This window comes from Pipra filicauda, unplaced genomic scaffold, assembly GCF_003945595.2.
Source record: "Pipra filicauda isolate LSUMZ 115617 unplaced genomic scaffold, ASM394559v2 scaffold196_size3971931_pilon, whole genome shotgun sequence".
Lineage (NCBI taxonomy): Eukaryota > Metazoa > Chordata > Aves > Passeriformes > Pipridae > Pipra > Pipra filicauda.
This window is the reverse complement of record NW_024104305.1, coordinates 3,039,799-3,054,382: the sequence shown is the minus strand read 5'-3', so window position 1 is coordinate 3,054,382 and position 14,584 is coordinate 3,039,799. Positions and strand designations below refer to the sequence as shown.

Below are 14,584 nucleotides of genomic sequence, written 5' to 3'. Positions count from 1 at the left end.
CACTGAGGACTATTTCCAAGGTCACTTCTAGGCTGCTGGCTTGCTTCCTGGAAAATGCAGAATGGTTGTGAGGGCCCCTGTGCTCGGCACAAGCCTTTGTGTTGCCTGGTGGGGAAGGAACGTGCAGGAGGGGCAGGTGGGAATTGGGATGTTGCCTCTCCTGGCTCTTGGTGAAGCATCATCCCAACACCCTGTGGGGCTGGTTTGGGCTCTGCAGAAGCCTTTCAGTGTCCATCTCACCGTGGAACTCATTGCTCAGCTGATCCCTGCTCCTCTCAGTCTCTGTTTGCCAGCCCCAGGTGACAACAGATGCCACCACAGCGTTTAACCCTGGCACAGCCTGAGCCAGGAGTCCTCACCCACCTTTCCTGTGCTGCCTCAGCTCCAGCATCTCCTGGTATTTTCACAGAATCCTGGAATCACGGAGGTTGGAAAAGCCCTCCCAGCCCATGGATGCCCCCTGTGCCCGATGCCCCCCTTGTCCCCCAGTCCAGAGCACTGAGTGCCACGGCCAGGCCTTCCTGGGACACCTCCAGGGTGGGCACTCCAAACCTCCCTGGGCAGCCCCTGCCAAGGCCTCACCACCCTTTCCAGGAGAAATTCCTCCTTATGTCCAACATTAGCCTCCCCTGGCACAGCCTGAGGCCGTTCCCTCTCCTCCTGTCCCTTGTTCCCTGGGAGCAGAGCCCGACCCCCCCCCGGCTCCCCCCTCCTGTCAGGGGGTTGGAGAGGGTTTTAGATTTTGGTCTCTGCATGTCTTTAACAGCAGTGCAGGGCTGGTTTCTGCAGGGTTTGCTCTGCAGTTCTCCCTCTCACACCCTGCTCACATTCCATGGGCAGCAGCACAGTTGTGAGGACCCCAAGCCGAGGGGCAGGTTGGTTCAGGCTGGTACAGGGTGAACCCAAGTGCCTTCCATTCCTGCCCTGCCCCAGTTTGAAGTCCAGGTAACCCTGGGCCCCAGAGGGAGCACCATTTCCTGGGAATATCAGTCTTTCCAAGCATCTCTTCTAATTAATTAGGTTTCATTCCCATCCCCGCATCGTCTGCCTAACAAACTATTTCTGGTGCTGCAGAGCTCTGGGGGCTCAGGAGTGCTGATGGAGGGGTTGTGAAATGAGAATTGGCTGAGAGGGGCTGTTTCCTGCAGCGGAAAACCGAGCTCCTCCATGGAGACAGAGCCCTGGGAACCACAAACTGCGTGGGGTGAGTCACTGCTGCTTCCCAGCTCGGGGGGAATTGGGCTGAGTGTTCAGAAGTGTCAGGATTTTTTTATGCTTTTTAAAAAAAATAAATTTAATTTAATTTTATCTTATTTTATTTTATTTCATTTTATTTTAGTCCAGTAGGAAGGTGGAGATGCCCAAGCTGTGCTGGATCAGAGCAAGAGATGACACTTTCCAGCAAGAACCAACATTTCCTCCTGCTCCTGCCCCTGAACAGTTACACTTGTAGGAGGAGAGAAGCCTCCAGGTGTGAGTGCACGTGGAGGGATTGTTCTTTGGCAGGTGTACTTTGGGTGAGGTGGTTGTGCAAGAAGAGAAGCCCCTGTGTGGCTCTGGTGGCTCTGTTCAGTCTGAGGGCTGTGCCAACACTGCAGATCCACCAGGAGATCAGTTGTGGACAGTTTGGGATGGGTGGTCCCCATCCCTGTGGGGAGATATCCACTTTATCCAGCACGCCCTAAGGAGGGATTTCTCAGCGATAAAGAGCTCTGGGTAATGAAGTCTAAACAAACACCATCTTTCTAATAGAGTTTTTGTTTGACCAATGTGGCAGAAAATCTTTTCTACCCACCCAGGTGGTGGGGATGCCTTTGGAATGGGAAACATTGCCTCGTGGAGCAGACAGGTACAGACAGGTACAGCCTTGTCACCGCTTCTCTGAGGAGTTTGACTGCTGGAAAAGGCCATTTTCTTCTTCTTCTGTGAGTGTCCCACCTGTGGGGGCATGGACAGAGCTTCTCCCAGCCCAGAGCATCCTGGGATCCAGCGGCAGGGAGGGGGTTGGTGGGGTGGGATGGTGTCTGGTGGCCATGGTCCTTCTGGCTTCCCATCCACTATCCAGTGGCAGAAAGAGCAAAACCCCCTCGTGCCTGAGAAATGCTCCCAGTGCAGAGACTGGCTGTGGAAAATCGGTGTTAGGTGGGGCTGCGGCGTCTGAATCGCCGCCCTTAGTTTATGAAAATTATAATTATTTTGATTTTTGTCCACAGACAGCTTGAAATGTTGCAAAACTCTGCAGGTGCTCTCCCGTTATAACAAAACCCCAGAACAGATGGTGCAAGGTACCAGGCCAGCTCAAGGGATTAAAGCAAGGCTTTTGAAATTTAAAATTAAAGCTGGGTGATCTTGGGAAAATGTACCTGCCAAACGAGCTTGCTTAAAAAAAAAAGTTCTCCAAGTTCTCCCTACAAGCTGATTTAAATTCAAATGAGGCAAAAATTGGGTACTTTAAAAGTGCTTAAGAGAGGATTAAAAATCTGCAAGCAAGAAGAAAGGGGATGGATATGAATTATTTGTTGTTGCAGGAGGATTTTTTTTTTTTTTTTTTTTTTTTTTTTTTTTTTGACCAAAACCACGTTTTTCTCTTCATTTTCTCGGTAGCACTTCAGTGGCTGGTGGGGAAAGGCTTTGCTAACCTTTCCTTGCCATTGTCTGCTGCTCAGAGGGTGAAGGGACTGAGCACACGGCCTCGCCCGGGCGCTCGGGAGGAGCAGTGATCCCGCGGGGCCGAGCCGGGAGCGCCCGGAGGAGGGAGCGGCATCCCGGCAGGGATGGAGATGGGAGCGGCATCCCGGTGGGGATGGAGATGGGACCGCATCCCGGCGGGGATGGAGATGGGACCGCATCCCGACAGGGATGGAGATGGGAGCGGCATCCCGGCGGGGATGGAGATGGGACCGCATCCCGGCGGGGATGGAGAGGGGACCGCATCCCGGTAGGGATGGAGAGGGGACCGCATCCCGGCAGGGATGGAGAGGGGACCGCATCCCGGCAGGGATGGAGAGGGGACCGCATCCCGGCAGGGATGGAGAGGGGACCGCATCCCGGTAGGGATGGAGAGGGGACCGCATCCCGGCAGGGATGGGCAGGCACCGCGCCCCGCGCTCGGGGCCCGCGGCCGGGCTCCTCCTGGCAGCTGGAGACGGGCTTTGCTCTGTTCCGAGGGTGTAAAACTCCTTCCCAAATGCGGCAGTTCAAAGGCAGAGGGCTCCGGGGGTGAGCGCGGTCCCCCCTTCCCCGGCAGACGGGAGCGCGGGGCCGAGCTCCAGATGTCCCCTTTGTCTCGGCACCATTGTTTCCCAGCTCGGAGCAATTCCCATTCCTCACTGGCACGGGACGCTGTTTCCTGCGTCCGTTGTTTTTTTTTTATTATTTTTTTTTTAAATCGCTCTTAATCGCGAGCCTAGTGGGGGCATTTAGGCTCACAATGAGCAAAAAGCCTCCTGGGTGAAAAAGCCGCAATCTCCCCGGCTTTGATGGCCTTGTTGGCCAGAATGTGGGACTCCAGCAAACACTCCGCTCCAGCCCCATTGAAACCAGAAAGGGCTGGCAAATCCTGCGACGCTGGCCGGTGTTTGCTGAAGCCTTTGTTAATGTGTTAGATAACCGATTAATCACAACTTCGATATTCATATGCAAAATGTGCCTGGAGGACAATTTAATCATTTATTACGAGCACTTTATATATTTACTTTCCCTTTCCCCTCCCGTCCGAGGAGCCGTGCTCATTACCCGGGGGGGTGCCCGCGGTGGGACGGGACACCGGGAGCCGCATGGAAAAGGGAAAAACTGCACAAAGTTTCAGCCCACGCCGTGTTTTGGTGGGGATTTGAAAGCCGGTGTGATTAAAGTAATTGAAAGGTTCTCTCTTATTTTCCTTTCCCGTTCCTGTCTCGTCTTGTCACATTAAAGGTTTTTAAGGACTTTAATTAGGTGTGTTGGTTACGGAGACGACAGAGAGCAGCCCCTTCCACGCCCAGAGCCTTGATGGAAGATGATCACTGTGGCAGGTACAGCCTGCCAAGATGAACCGGTATAAATTAACCAGGAAAGGTTAAATTAGAGTAAAATGAGGATTGTAGACCGATCTAGGAAGCAAAGTTAATTCTGAGCCGGTGCTCTCAGCTGCAGCTGGGTGGACGACTCGGGATTAGGAAGCCTTTCCATGGGGATCATTGTTAATAGTTTCTTTAAAAATAAATTCTGGTGCGGAAGGATGAGTCAAGGCTGGGAACTGTCTGGGAGGACAGTGCGAGTCTTGTACAAAATCTTATTTTCCAAGCAGTGCAGAAAAGTGTATTTTTTAAGCTCTGTGTAGAAAGCAAAGGTAACAAACACTTGTGAGGGCCACCATCAAGGCTGGGCCTGCTGAATTCTGGGTATCCCCAGGGGTGCTCTGGACCCTGTGGACTCCCCTGGGCTTATTCCAGCCCATTTGTGTCTTCCTTGCATGGCTCTTCCTGTCCCAGCACCTCCATGGATCCCGTGCCACTGCTCCCCAGCCACCACAGGCAGCTGTTTTCCCCACGGGATGTTGTCCCAGAGCATCCCAGCACCAGGGACGACCTTGGCCACGACTCATCTCAGACATCCTGTCGTGGCAGCACCAGGTATTTTGGATGGACCCACCCGGTTGTGTTTTCAGTGGTCATGACTGAAAAAAATAGCAGTGTGATAACAATATATAAATGGTTTTTTTGTTAATTTTTATCATATTTAAATTACTATACAGTACACAGGAAGACAGTATTACCTGTGGATTGTTCTCGTTCACTTTTTTAACTCTCCTGTAGTACTGTTGAACAATGCAAGCAAGCAGAGATTGATCCTATTCTTTACTTGAATTAAAAAAAGAATAATCATTGTTGTGTTTTCTCCGGATGTCTGTTTGCTTTGATATTCAATTACAGGGTTCATTAAATCAAGGGCCCCATCGCTATATTTCATCTTTCCTTTGCTCTGTGATGCTGTGGGGTGTGTTACACACACACAGTGCATGAGGCAAAAGCACGAGGCTCCCTCGTTGCCTGCGCTTCAGAACTAGAATTTGCCACCTCAAATTGGTGGGAAGTTGCAGTATTCCCAAACCTGGAGCCTCACCCCTTGGCAACACGTCCACAGCCAGCACTGCACCGACGTGTGCTGCTCCCACACTCGGCTCTCCCGAGCTCTAATAGCCAGGAAAAATGTTTCTAATTTGTTTGACGGTCTTTAATCTGCCCCTTTGTTTGAGCGGTTGGTGTTGAAGTATTTTTTCAAGGACTTTCGTGGTTGCTATAGATATTTTATTCCGTAACAAGGATTACATTGCGTGTAATCCCGCGAAAAGATACAGCAATTAATTTGAAAATTGCTTAAGGAGTCGATAAGTATTTAAAACCTTAATTACGTCTAACCTTGTTTTCTCTTGCAGCTCAGTCAGGCACAGCCTGGGGAGAGGGGGAACGGCCTCGTGCCGTGTCAGCATCACCTTCCCAGAGCCTCCTGGTGCCTCTGCCCCCACCAGCCGGGGCGGGAAGAGCCCAGATCGGCCCCGCGGAGCTCCCGGGCGCGGGGAAGTCGTTCTTTAAAGCTCTGGAGAAATGCAGTGCATTTATCAGCTCTGAGTGGATATCATTGTGTTTATAACAGAGTGGAGGCACCATGCAATTTTGCTCTTGAAATTGGTTTATATAGATGACTGGTTGCTGTGAAGTGTGTGTCAGAGTTGCATGCAGCCGTTATGAAGTAGTACAATTGTCATCGCTTCTTACATGGTTGTTGAGAAGAGCTTGAGAGCCCAGCTCAGTCAGCTGTTGAATAGATAACCCAACACAGTTAACGTGGCATACATTGTAAAGAATTACATGCCTGCTACAATGAGCTCTGGGCCTTTGGTCTAGATAATAATCCTGGTGGGTGTACCACGTGTAGAGCCTGTCTGATCGCTCAGATATGACTGACGAAACAGAAAGAAAAATGTCAGTCTGCGAGAAGAAAAATGCTGCTGTAAGTTTGTTTAAGGCTCACGCGAGCGGCCGCGCCGCCCGGGTTAACCCCAACCCTCCCGACGGCTGGCAGGCCGCGTGTGCCTCTCCCGGGCTCCCTCCGAGGTGGCACTGGGGTCTGTCAGCTGCGATGAGGGCTCTGGCCATCTCTCCCCGCCGTGGTGGCCTTGTCTCCTCGGTTCCCAGCCAGCCCGGTCCCCGTGTCAGCTCACGTTTGTGCCGCGGGAGCCTCGCGCCTCCGAGAAGGGGGAGCGTTCGCGGCTTCTTAAGTGCCGTGGCACAACTCATCCCAGGGAACTGGAGGGATAATCGAGCTGGCAATAGGGACTGGGCTGGAGGAGCAGTAATTAATACTGCTGGCAAATTAGTGAGATGAGTAAATAAGTGGAGATCAGCCCCTCGGCGGGGAGATGAACGTGCGCGAGGGATGCGGTCACGGCCCTGGGGCACCGCGGAGCTGGGGGAGGCCAAGGCCAGGGCTGATGCTCTGCTTGGGTGCAGCAGCACCCGTGGCCAGCTCACCTCACCTGGGGAGGCTTTGCACCTCTGGTCTCTGGCACCTCTAACCCCTTGTGCTGCTCCTGCAGGGTGTGTTGGAGCATCCATGGATTGCACGTGTGAAGGACAGGGGCCACCAAGGTGTTCATGCCCATTGCCTGCCCGGTGCTGGAGGAGAAGGAGGGGGCTGAGCTCTCCTCCCAGGCCTTGCACAAACAGATTTTTAAATTTCTTTTGTACTACAAAATCGGTATTTCCTTTATACTTCCTAATTTTTGTGCATGCATTTGGAGATGAGGCAGTTTTGCAGCAATACAGCTGCATGTGCTGAAGCTGCTGCTGGGATTCGTGAGTGACCTGCACGTGGTTTGAGCCAGTCCAGGCCTGGCCTTGGCAGAGTGAGGGCAGGGACACATCATGGTGACATCTGTCCCTCAGGGACCAATGGTGACGTCTGTCCATGAGAAATTCGGGGTTGCTGTGTCCGTGAGACTCTGTCTCCAGAGGCTGCTCTTTATTTACCCGAGGGCTCAAATACCACTGGACCAACTCGACACTTGAAAATTGCAATTTGACAGTTGAAAATTGATTTTCGGATATTTTAACGCCACGTCCGAGGATCATTTTTGTTTGCCTGAGTGACTGTGGGATGGAGTTGGCCAGAAGGATGGGATCCCTTGGAAAAGCCCAAGCAGGAAGAGCTGATGTTTGGTGACAGGGGTTTCAGCCACTCCATCCAGGTGTGTTTTAAAGAGCCCCATGGCAGGGGTGGTGTTTGTGCCGTGGCAAACTCGGGGCTGTTCCAGGGTTATTCCAATAAGAGCTGCTCACACGAACTCCTGCAAACAGCTTTGCTTCATTTTGGGGTGTTTTTCACAGCAGTCAAATACTGGTGCTTTATTTATGACACCAATAATACTCCTGTGCCACAACAGGACACTTTTATTGCTGGGTTTGAAGTATTTGCATTTTTATTTAAAAGTCTGAGCCAAGCAGCAATTGGAAAAAAAATCTCAACGGGAATAAATAAGAATTTGACAAAAATATGCATTGGGGGCCCCTAAAGAGCTGAGCAGCAGAGAAGGGAGCTCAGCCTTTCCATCCAGGGTGGCTTCAGGAGGGGAGAGGGGGGCAGTGGTGGCCATGTGGGTCACTGGGGTAGCCTCCCCCTCACCCACATCGCTCAGCCCTGGAAATGGTTTCACAAACAGTGGTTTATGACTGAGTTTTGCTATTACAAACACTTTTATTTTCTCTTTCTGATAAAGTCTCTTGAAAGAAATCACCTTCCAGGAGCTGTAGCTGAAAATACCGAGCAATGGAGCTGCCAATCTACCCTTTTTTTTTGGTAAAAGCTTGAAGTAGTCTTATGTTGTCCACTTATTTGGTTCAGGAAAGAGTTCAAAGCTCATCCCAGGAGATAAAAAAAAAAAATCTCAGAAAAATCCAAGCAGTACCTGTGTTAAATTCTAGTCTCACAGAAAAAGAAAGGCTGAGAGAAATTATTAGTGTTAATAATAGGAAAATAGGAGCTGAACGAATCATTTTGCAGGTAAGGAACAGATACTCACACAGGTGCAGGAGCTTTTCCCTTCCTTGTGGTGGATTCCCATCCTTTAAACAGCCAAACTGGGGCTTTCTAGTCGAGATTCTCGGAATTGCCCTCTGGAGGCACCTGTCTGTTCCTCTGAATGCTTTAACTGAAATCAATAGCAAGAGGATGCTCTTCAGTATTAGACCAAAAAACAGGCCCCTCGTATCTTTTTTCACAGTAATCTTACGAGATATAATCCTTCAACTGATGCTGGAGGATTTTGTTCCTGTACCCACCCGACATATGTTTATGCATTTTAATATGAAACCCTGTCTAATGGCTCCCATTCAAATCCCAGGCTAATGATGCAAAGTGTGCAGCAGGAAATGCAGCAATTCCTCACAGTTTCTGTCGCTGCATTTTACTTACGGCTCCCGTTCAGCAACCTGGCACAAACCTCTTACAAAACTGAGAAAACAGAGTTTCAGAGAAAGCCCTTAAATTATGTGCTTGATTTTCTTAATATAGAAGAGGGGTTCAGTTTGGGGTTTGGGTCCACCACCAGCTCAATGCTAATTTGCAGGGGGCTTGTTTGGGAAGTGATCCCCGGAGCGAAGGTGGCAGTCGCTGGCAGTGGGAGATCCCATCCCTGCAGCTCGTCCTGGATTCATTCCCAGGTGGCTGCAGCCAGTGTGCTGATGCTGGGAAGGTTATGCTTCCAGCCCCAGGTGGGAGTGGGCATGAGGTTTGCTTTGCAGAGAGGGCACAGCCTTGTTGGATGCTCAGGATCCCTCCCGTCCGGAGCCGGCTCTGGGTGACGCTCTTTGGGAAGATGGGGCTGGGGAAAAATAACCAAAGGAGGAATGCTCTGCAGAAATGCCTGGGATATCCACCCAGAGGTGTAGACACACTTATGTGTTTCAGAGAGCTGCCTGCCTGCTGCTCTCCCCAGGGGGGACACGGGTGTCCCCTGCCCTGGAGGGGGCTGTGGGTGCCGTGCCCTGCCCAGGGACACACACGCTTTTTCCACCCTTGCCTTTTCTTTTTCCCTTGTCACATTTATCCTCTCAAAAAGTTGAATTATATTTGCAGGCACGGAAAGATGGAATTTCAGTGCCTGTTCCCCACTATGTGGAAGGGGGAGCCGGGGGTTGGTGGCTGAACAGGAGCACAGCTCCAAGGAACAGGAATTTTGTCTGGTCCAGCAGTGCCGGATGCAGCGTAAAAACTTACAGGTCTGTTGTGGCTCTGAAATCTGGGAAAATATAAGGGGCTTTGTTCTATTATGGGGGGTTTTTTTCAGCTTAAGTGGTTTGGGAACTCTTTTTTTCCCAGGTAAAGTAGTTTTATTTTAATAACTGCGACCAGCTCTGTTTGTGTCTTTTAGCCACAAATCCCCACCGCGACTGCGTTTCTTTGCTAATGGAAATAAAAGGTGAGAGAACTAAAAATAATAATAAAAATACTTCAGATGTCTACACTTGAATTCAATTAATGCCTCCATCTTAGTCTATCAAACACTTGAGAGAGCCACAATAAGAGGAAATATAGATATAAGTGCCTAAACAAAGTGGCCAACGGTTGCACAGACACATAAATCACCCCCTCTTCATGAAAATGCTCAAAGAATCGAATGATGACTTTTATTTTCTCCATTTACTTAAGCTACTTTCACCTTAAAAACATGCAAATAATATTAAAGCCACACAAATGAGATTACCTTTGCTGCTGCCAGAGGCAGAAGTGGGAGCCCATCCTGGTGGCTGAGCAGGGACCAGAGTTCTCCTCCTGGCCGTGTGTTTTACAAGGAGTTGTGATTTGCTCGGAGCATTTGAAGGAAGCCAGTGAATTATGTTATTTTTTTAAAGTGTAAATCCCTGGGGATAAGTTAGAAAATGCTTCAGTGCTTTTTAAAATAGCATTTTGCTTGAGTGGTGGCTTGGCTGGCGCTGCAGACCAAAATTATTTCTTTATTTCTGGGGTCCAGGGTTGGATTCCTGCCCCTGCATCGCTTCCCCCGAGCCTTTGCATTGCACCCCACGCTCCTTGGGAAAGTCATTGAAGTCCCTCTGTTTTCCTTTCAGTGGTCATTATCTGTTAGGCAAACTCCACCCCAAAGGAGACCATCCTCCCTTAAAGAATAATGAAATTGGTTTGTTATTTTTCTCTCTCTGATTTTTCTGTAGCACCAGGGAACAAACGTGGTCAGAGATGAGGGAGAATGATCCCTGGGATGTCCCATCACCTGGAACTGAGAGCAAGCACAGCAAGGAGAGCACCCTTTGTACACCAAACCAAGGCTGAAGGTGAAGTCTAAGCACGTGTGAGATGTTCTCACTTCTCCTGTACCATAACACCTGGGACCTGTGGTCACAGATTTACTTAAACCATGTCTGGCACTGTACAAACCCAGCACAGCAAAATCTTTCCTGCTGCAGGGAGTGGCCTCAGAGGTGCCTCTCACCACAGGTGGTGGTGGGGATGGTGCCAGTCCTCGTGGAGGTGGTGTTGGTTTGCAGGATCGTGGCAGAACTTGAAAAGAATTTGTTTTCATACCCTGTGCTTTGGGAAACTTGGTGTGGAGTAAGGAGGTGTCCTTGGCAAAACAGAAGAGAAGAGAACAAAACTAGGCTTCAGCACCAAAGTAGAGGTTTGGGGGAAGAATCTTTCATTGAATCCCAGACTGGTTTGGGTGGGAAGGGACCTTAAAGCCCATCCAGTGCCACCCCCTGCCATGGGCAGGGACACCTTCCACCAGCCCAGGTTGCTGCAAGCCCCGTCCAACCTGGCCTTGGACACTCCCAGGGATCCAGGGGCAGCCACAGCTTGGGCCTTTATCTCTAGAAAACACACTTTACTGAGAACATCTACAAAATGTGTGGGACCACAAACACTTCCATTTTTGTTTACAGCTGACAAACACTGTCCAGCCAGAGAGGTGCAGTTCCTGCTGCCCCACCTCAGGCTCTGGACACAGAAATAGTTCAGGAGTCCAGGCTCTGGCTGGCAGTTTAACTTAGTTGTCCAATCTTTTGGAAGACAGCTGGGCTCGAGCAGAGAGCAGGGAAGGAGCAGAGGGTTTCAGTGCATGGTCAGCTTGGTCTTGGCTCACACCATCCAAAGTCACTCGTCCTGCCCAGCATGGGCCCAGCTTAAAGAGTTGATATTCAGGTCTTGCTACAGATACTCAGGTTTGGATCTCTTCCCCCTGTGCTAGGGGTGCCCAGAAATACCAAAACATTTATTATCATTTTAAAATTTTGAGATTTCTATGAATTATTATAACAAAATACCCCTGATTTATTTACCAGGGTAATTCCAAAAGTATTTTCATTTTAGTATTAAATTGTACATTTATTCCACAAAAAAGAAGCATCATAAGGGGCGATAAAAATATCTTTGAAAATATTGTGTATCATTAAAAAAAAGGCTTCAGTTTTTCTTTCCTTAAGGGCCAGGTTTGAGCATAAAGGGACTGAAAACTCATGTCCAGCCCTGCCTGATGTGACTCTGTTCAGGGGAAGGCACAGATGTGATGTCCCCAGGGGTGTCACCCCCTGGACACCTTCAGAGCATCCTTCCATGGCACCCACAGGGTCAGATGTTTTACCTCTCCCCCCCCTTTGTATCCCCAGTGTTGGGCAGGGAGACATTTCCATGGCTGCACGTGCACGTGTGTTTATACCCAGAAGTCTCAATCCCAGCCTGAATTTCCAGGAGATAAATCCGTGTTTGCAGTTGGCAGGAAAAATGCCTAAATGTCACCGGGATATTTCTTACCTGCTCCTAACAATTATTATTTTTAGGAGGATCATTATGCAGTAGGGTCCTTTCTCCACTTAAGCTGAAATATTTCCCTCCCATAGGAAAACCACAAGTCAACACCTTTTAAGATTGGGATTTATTTCCCACCCCCCCCCCCCCGTCTCATCCTTCACTCCTGCGTCATTAATTTAATCTGTAATTGTAAAAACATTTTGAAAGATTAAAATCCTCTCTCACTCGTGCCCACTGGTTACTCTGGGGTGCTGAAACAATTCATCCCGTTACATCAAAAGATAATTTGCCGGGTAATTCCGTTAAGCCCCAAACTGCGGCGCATTTTCGTGGCGATACCGTTAATATATCAAGAGTAAATAAAATGTTTAGTGGGAGGCACATTAATTATCGCCTTCATCTACCGGTGTTTAAAAGTAAGAAATAATTAAAGGTGCTTTAATAAGATGTGGTGGTGGGAGAGCGGATCGTTGTGAGTGGCTGGAGGTGCTGCCTCTCCCTCGAGAGCAGGAATTTATGCCCAACACCCCGCTGATTGTTCAGGAGGTAAAGAACCAATGGCTGCGTGTACAGAGGTTTAATTTAAAGTGTGTTTCTCACTAGGCTGCTCACAACACTTAATTAAACTCTGCTGTTTTGGCAATGACAAATGCTGTGGTGCAAGAGGAACCAGAGCAGCGGTGACTGAGAAGCCTTCGCAATTTCGCTCGTGTGCGGTGGCAGCCGGATCCAGGTCAGGAGAGAAGGAAAGAATAAAAGATTTATTTAAGGTGTTTGAAAGCAGTTGCCACTTCCCAGGGTCCCTGTGAATCCCGGAGAAGGTTTCCTGGCAGGCAGGTTTCACCTGTCTGTGGTTTTGGATATCATGGAATGTGGCCACGGGAAAATGTTTGGTGCTGTTCCTCAGCCTCCTCGTGCAAGATGCTTCTCTTCATCGTGTTTGATGAAGGGAAGGGACTGTCCCCCTGTGCTGGCACTGCTGAGGCATCTCCAGGGCTGGGACAGTTCGGGGACCTAAGACGAGAGACATGGAGGGGCTGGAGCGCGTGCAGGGAAGGGAAGGGAGCTGGGAAGGGGCTGGAGCAGCAGGAGGGGCTGAGGGAGCTGGGGGGGCTCAGCCTGGACAAAAGGAGGCTCAGGGGGGACCTTCTGGCTCTGCAACCCCCTGACAGGAGGGGGGAGCCGGGGGGGGTCAGGCTCTGCTCCCAGGGAACAAGGGACAGGAGGAGAGGGAACGGCCTCCAGCTGTGCCAGGGGAGGCTCAGGTTGGACATCAGGAGGAATTTCTCATGGAAAGGGTGGTCAGGCACTGGCAGGGGCTGCCCAGGGAGGTTTGGAGTGCCCAGCCTGGAGGTGTCCCAGGAAGGCCTGGCCGTGACACTCAGTGCTCTGGGCTGGGGGACAAGGGGGGCATCGGGCACAGGGGGGATCCATGGGCTGGGAGGGCTTTTCCAGCCTCAGTGATTCTGTTGGGTTTATGGTTAAAAGGCCCAAATCCAGGGACAGGCACAGCCTGGCTCAGCCACAGCTCCTCTTGACTTCAGCTGGGCCCATTAGCACGGGCTGGAGGAGCTGCACTCACACCCTGAGAGAGGGGATCACAAGCCAGATAGATAATCATGGCTTTAGACAGATTGTGTCATTCCCTATTCAGACAGATTTTTAAGTAGACAAGTTTCTTTCAAGTCAATAAAAAAAAATAAATCTATTTTCTCACATTCCTGCCGTGAAATACCAACCTGGAATGTGAGGAGACACTCCTTCCTCGGTATTTTTAGCTTCCAGACCTTTATTTTAGGCATACATGGACATAAACGGTATTGCATGTTAAACCACAGTCTCTCCTGGTTTAATTCCCTGTTCCCCTGTCCACCTGTCCGCACAGTTTAAGCAGGGTAATGTAAATTGTCAGTAATATATAGTCTCGTTTAACACTTGCATTAATAAAAAAAGCAGTGGAACAGCTCTCACTGATGGAACAGTGGGGTTTCTCCTCTCTCCCTCCGTGTCTCCAGCTGCAATCCAGAGTGCTGCAAGGACACACTTGGAATAGGATGGCCTTTGAGGTCCCTTCCAACCCAGACCAGTCTGTGAGTCTGTAAGGACACACATTTTGAGAAAATGTCCCTGAGTTTAAGTCTGTTCTGAATATGAAAATTCCTGAGACAAAAAATACTGAGTTTTTTGCAGTGCAAACCTCTGTTGCAGTGATAGAGTTTTACAGAATGCCAGGTATGATGTAAGTGTCCTCTGTGGAGGTTAAAAAAAGGGGAGGGATGGGGGGGACCAATATTTGGAGCAGCTTCCTTAAATCTGTGTGGAAGGAGGGAGGCAAGGAGGCTGTGTTCATCCTGTGACTGTGCCTCATACCCAAAAAGTCAGGTCTGAGGATGTTATTACAGGGCTGCAAGACTGGATAATAACCCCTTTTATTTCCAGAGGGTGACCAGATGAATTAGAGGGGGTGTTTCCTTGGGGATGGGGGGTAAGGAGCAGAGCCCAGGAGCTGGTTCCTCACTGCATTCCTGGGGCTGGGAGGACGTGTCGCACACGGCACCGAGAGTTATAAAAATATCACACTGCTTCAAGCTTTTTTTTCTTTCTTTGAAGGGTATTTTTGATGAATTCTAATGTAAACCATTTTGTTAATTTAATTGATTTTTTTCTTTTTAGTACAGACTTAAATAAAACCTCACACGAGTCCCCAGGGGCTGGCGGTTCTCTTTGATCTGGCCCAGCTCTTCCCCGGCTCTCTCCGATCCTTTTTCATCCCTCCCTCCCCTCT

At 49.8% G+C, this 14,584-nt stretch overlaps 1 long non-coding RNA gene across 1 annotated transcript; it reads left to right on the top strand.

The window, feature by feature from the left end:
• Positions 1-8,958: 8,958 nt before the first annotated feature.
• On the top strand, positions 8,959-10,698 carry LOC120323101. The gene is made up of 3 exons (XR_005563263.1): positions 8,959-9,257; positions 9,410-9,457; positions 10,209-10,698. It is a non-coding gene; the product is annotated as an uncharacterized LOC120323101 (long non-coding RNA).
• The last annotated feature ends 3,886 nt before the right edge of the window (positions 10,699-14,584 follow it).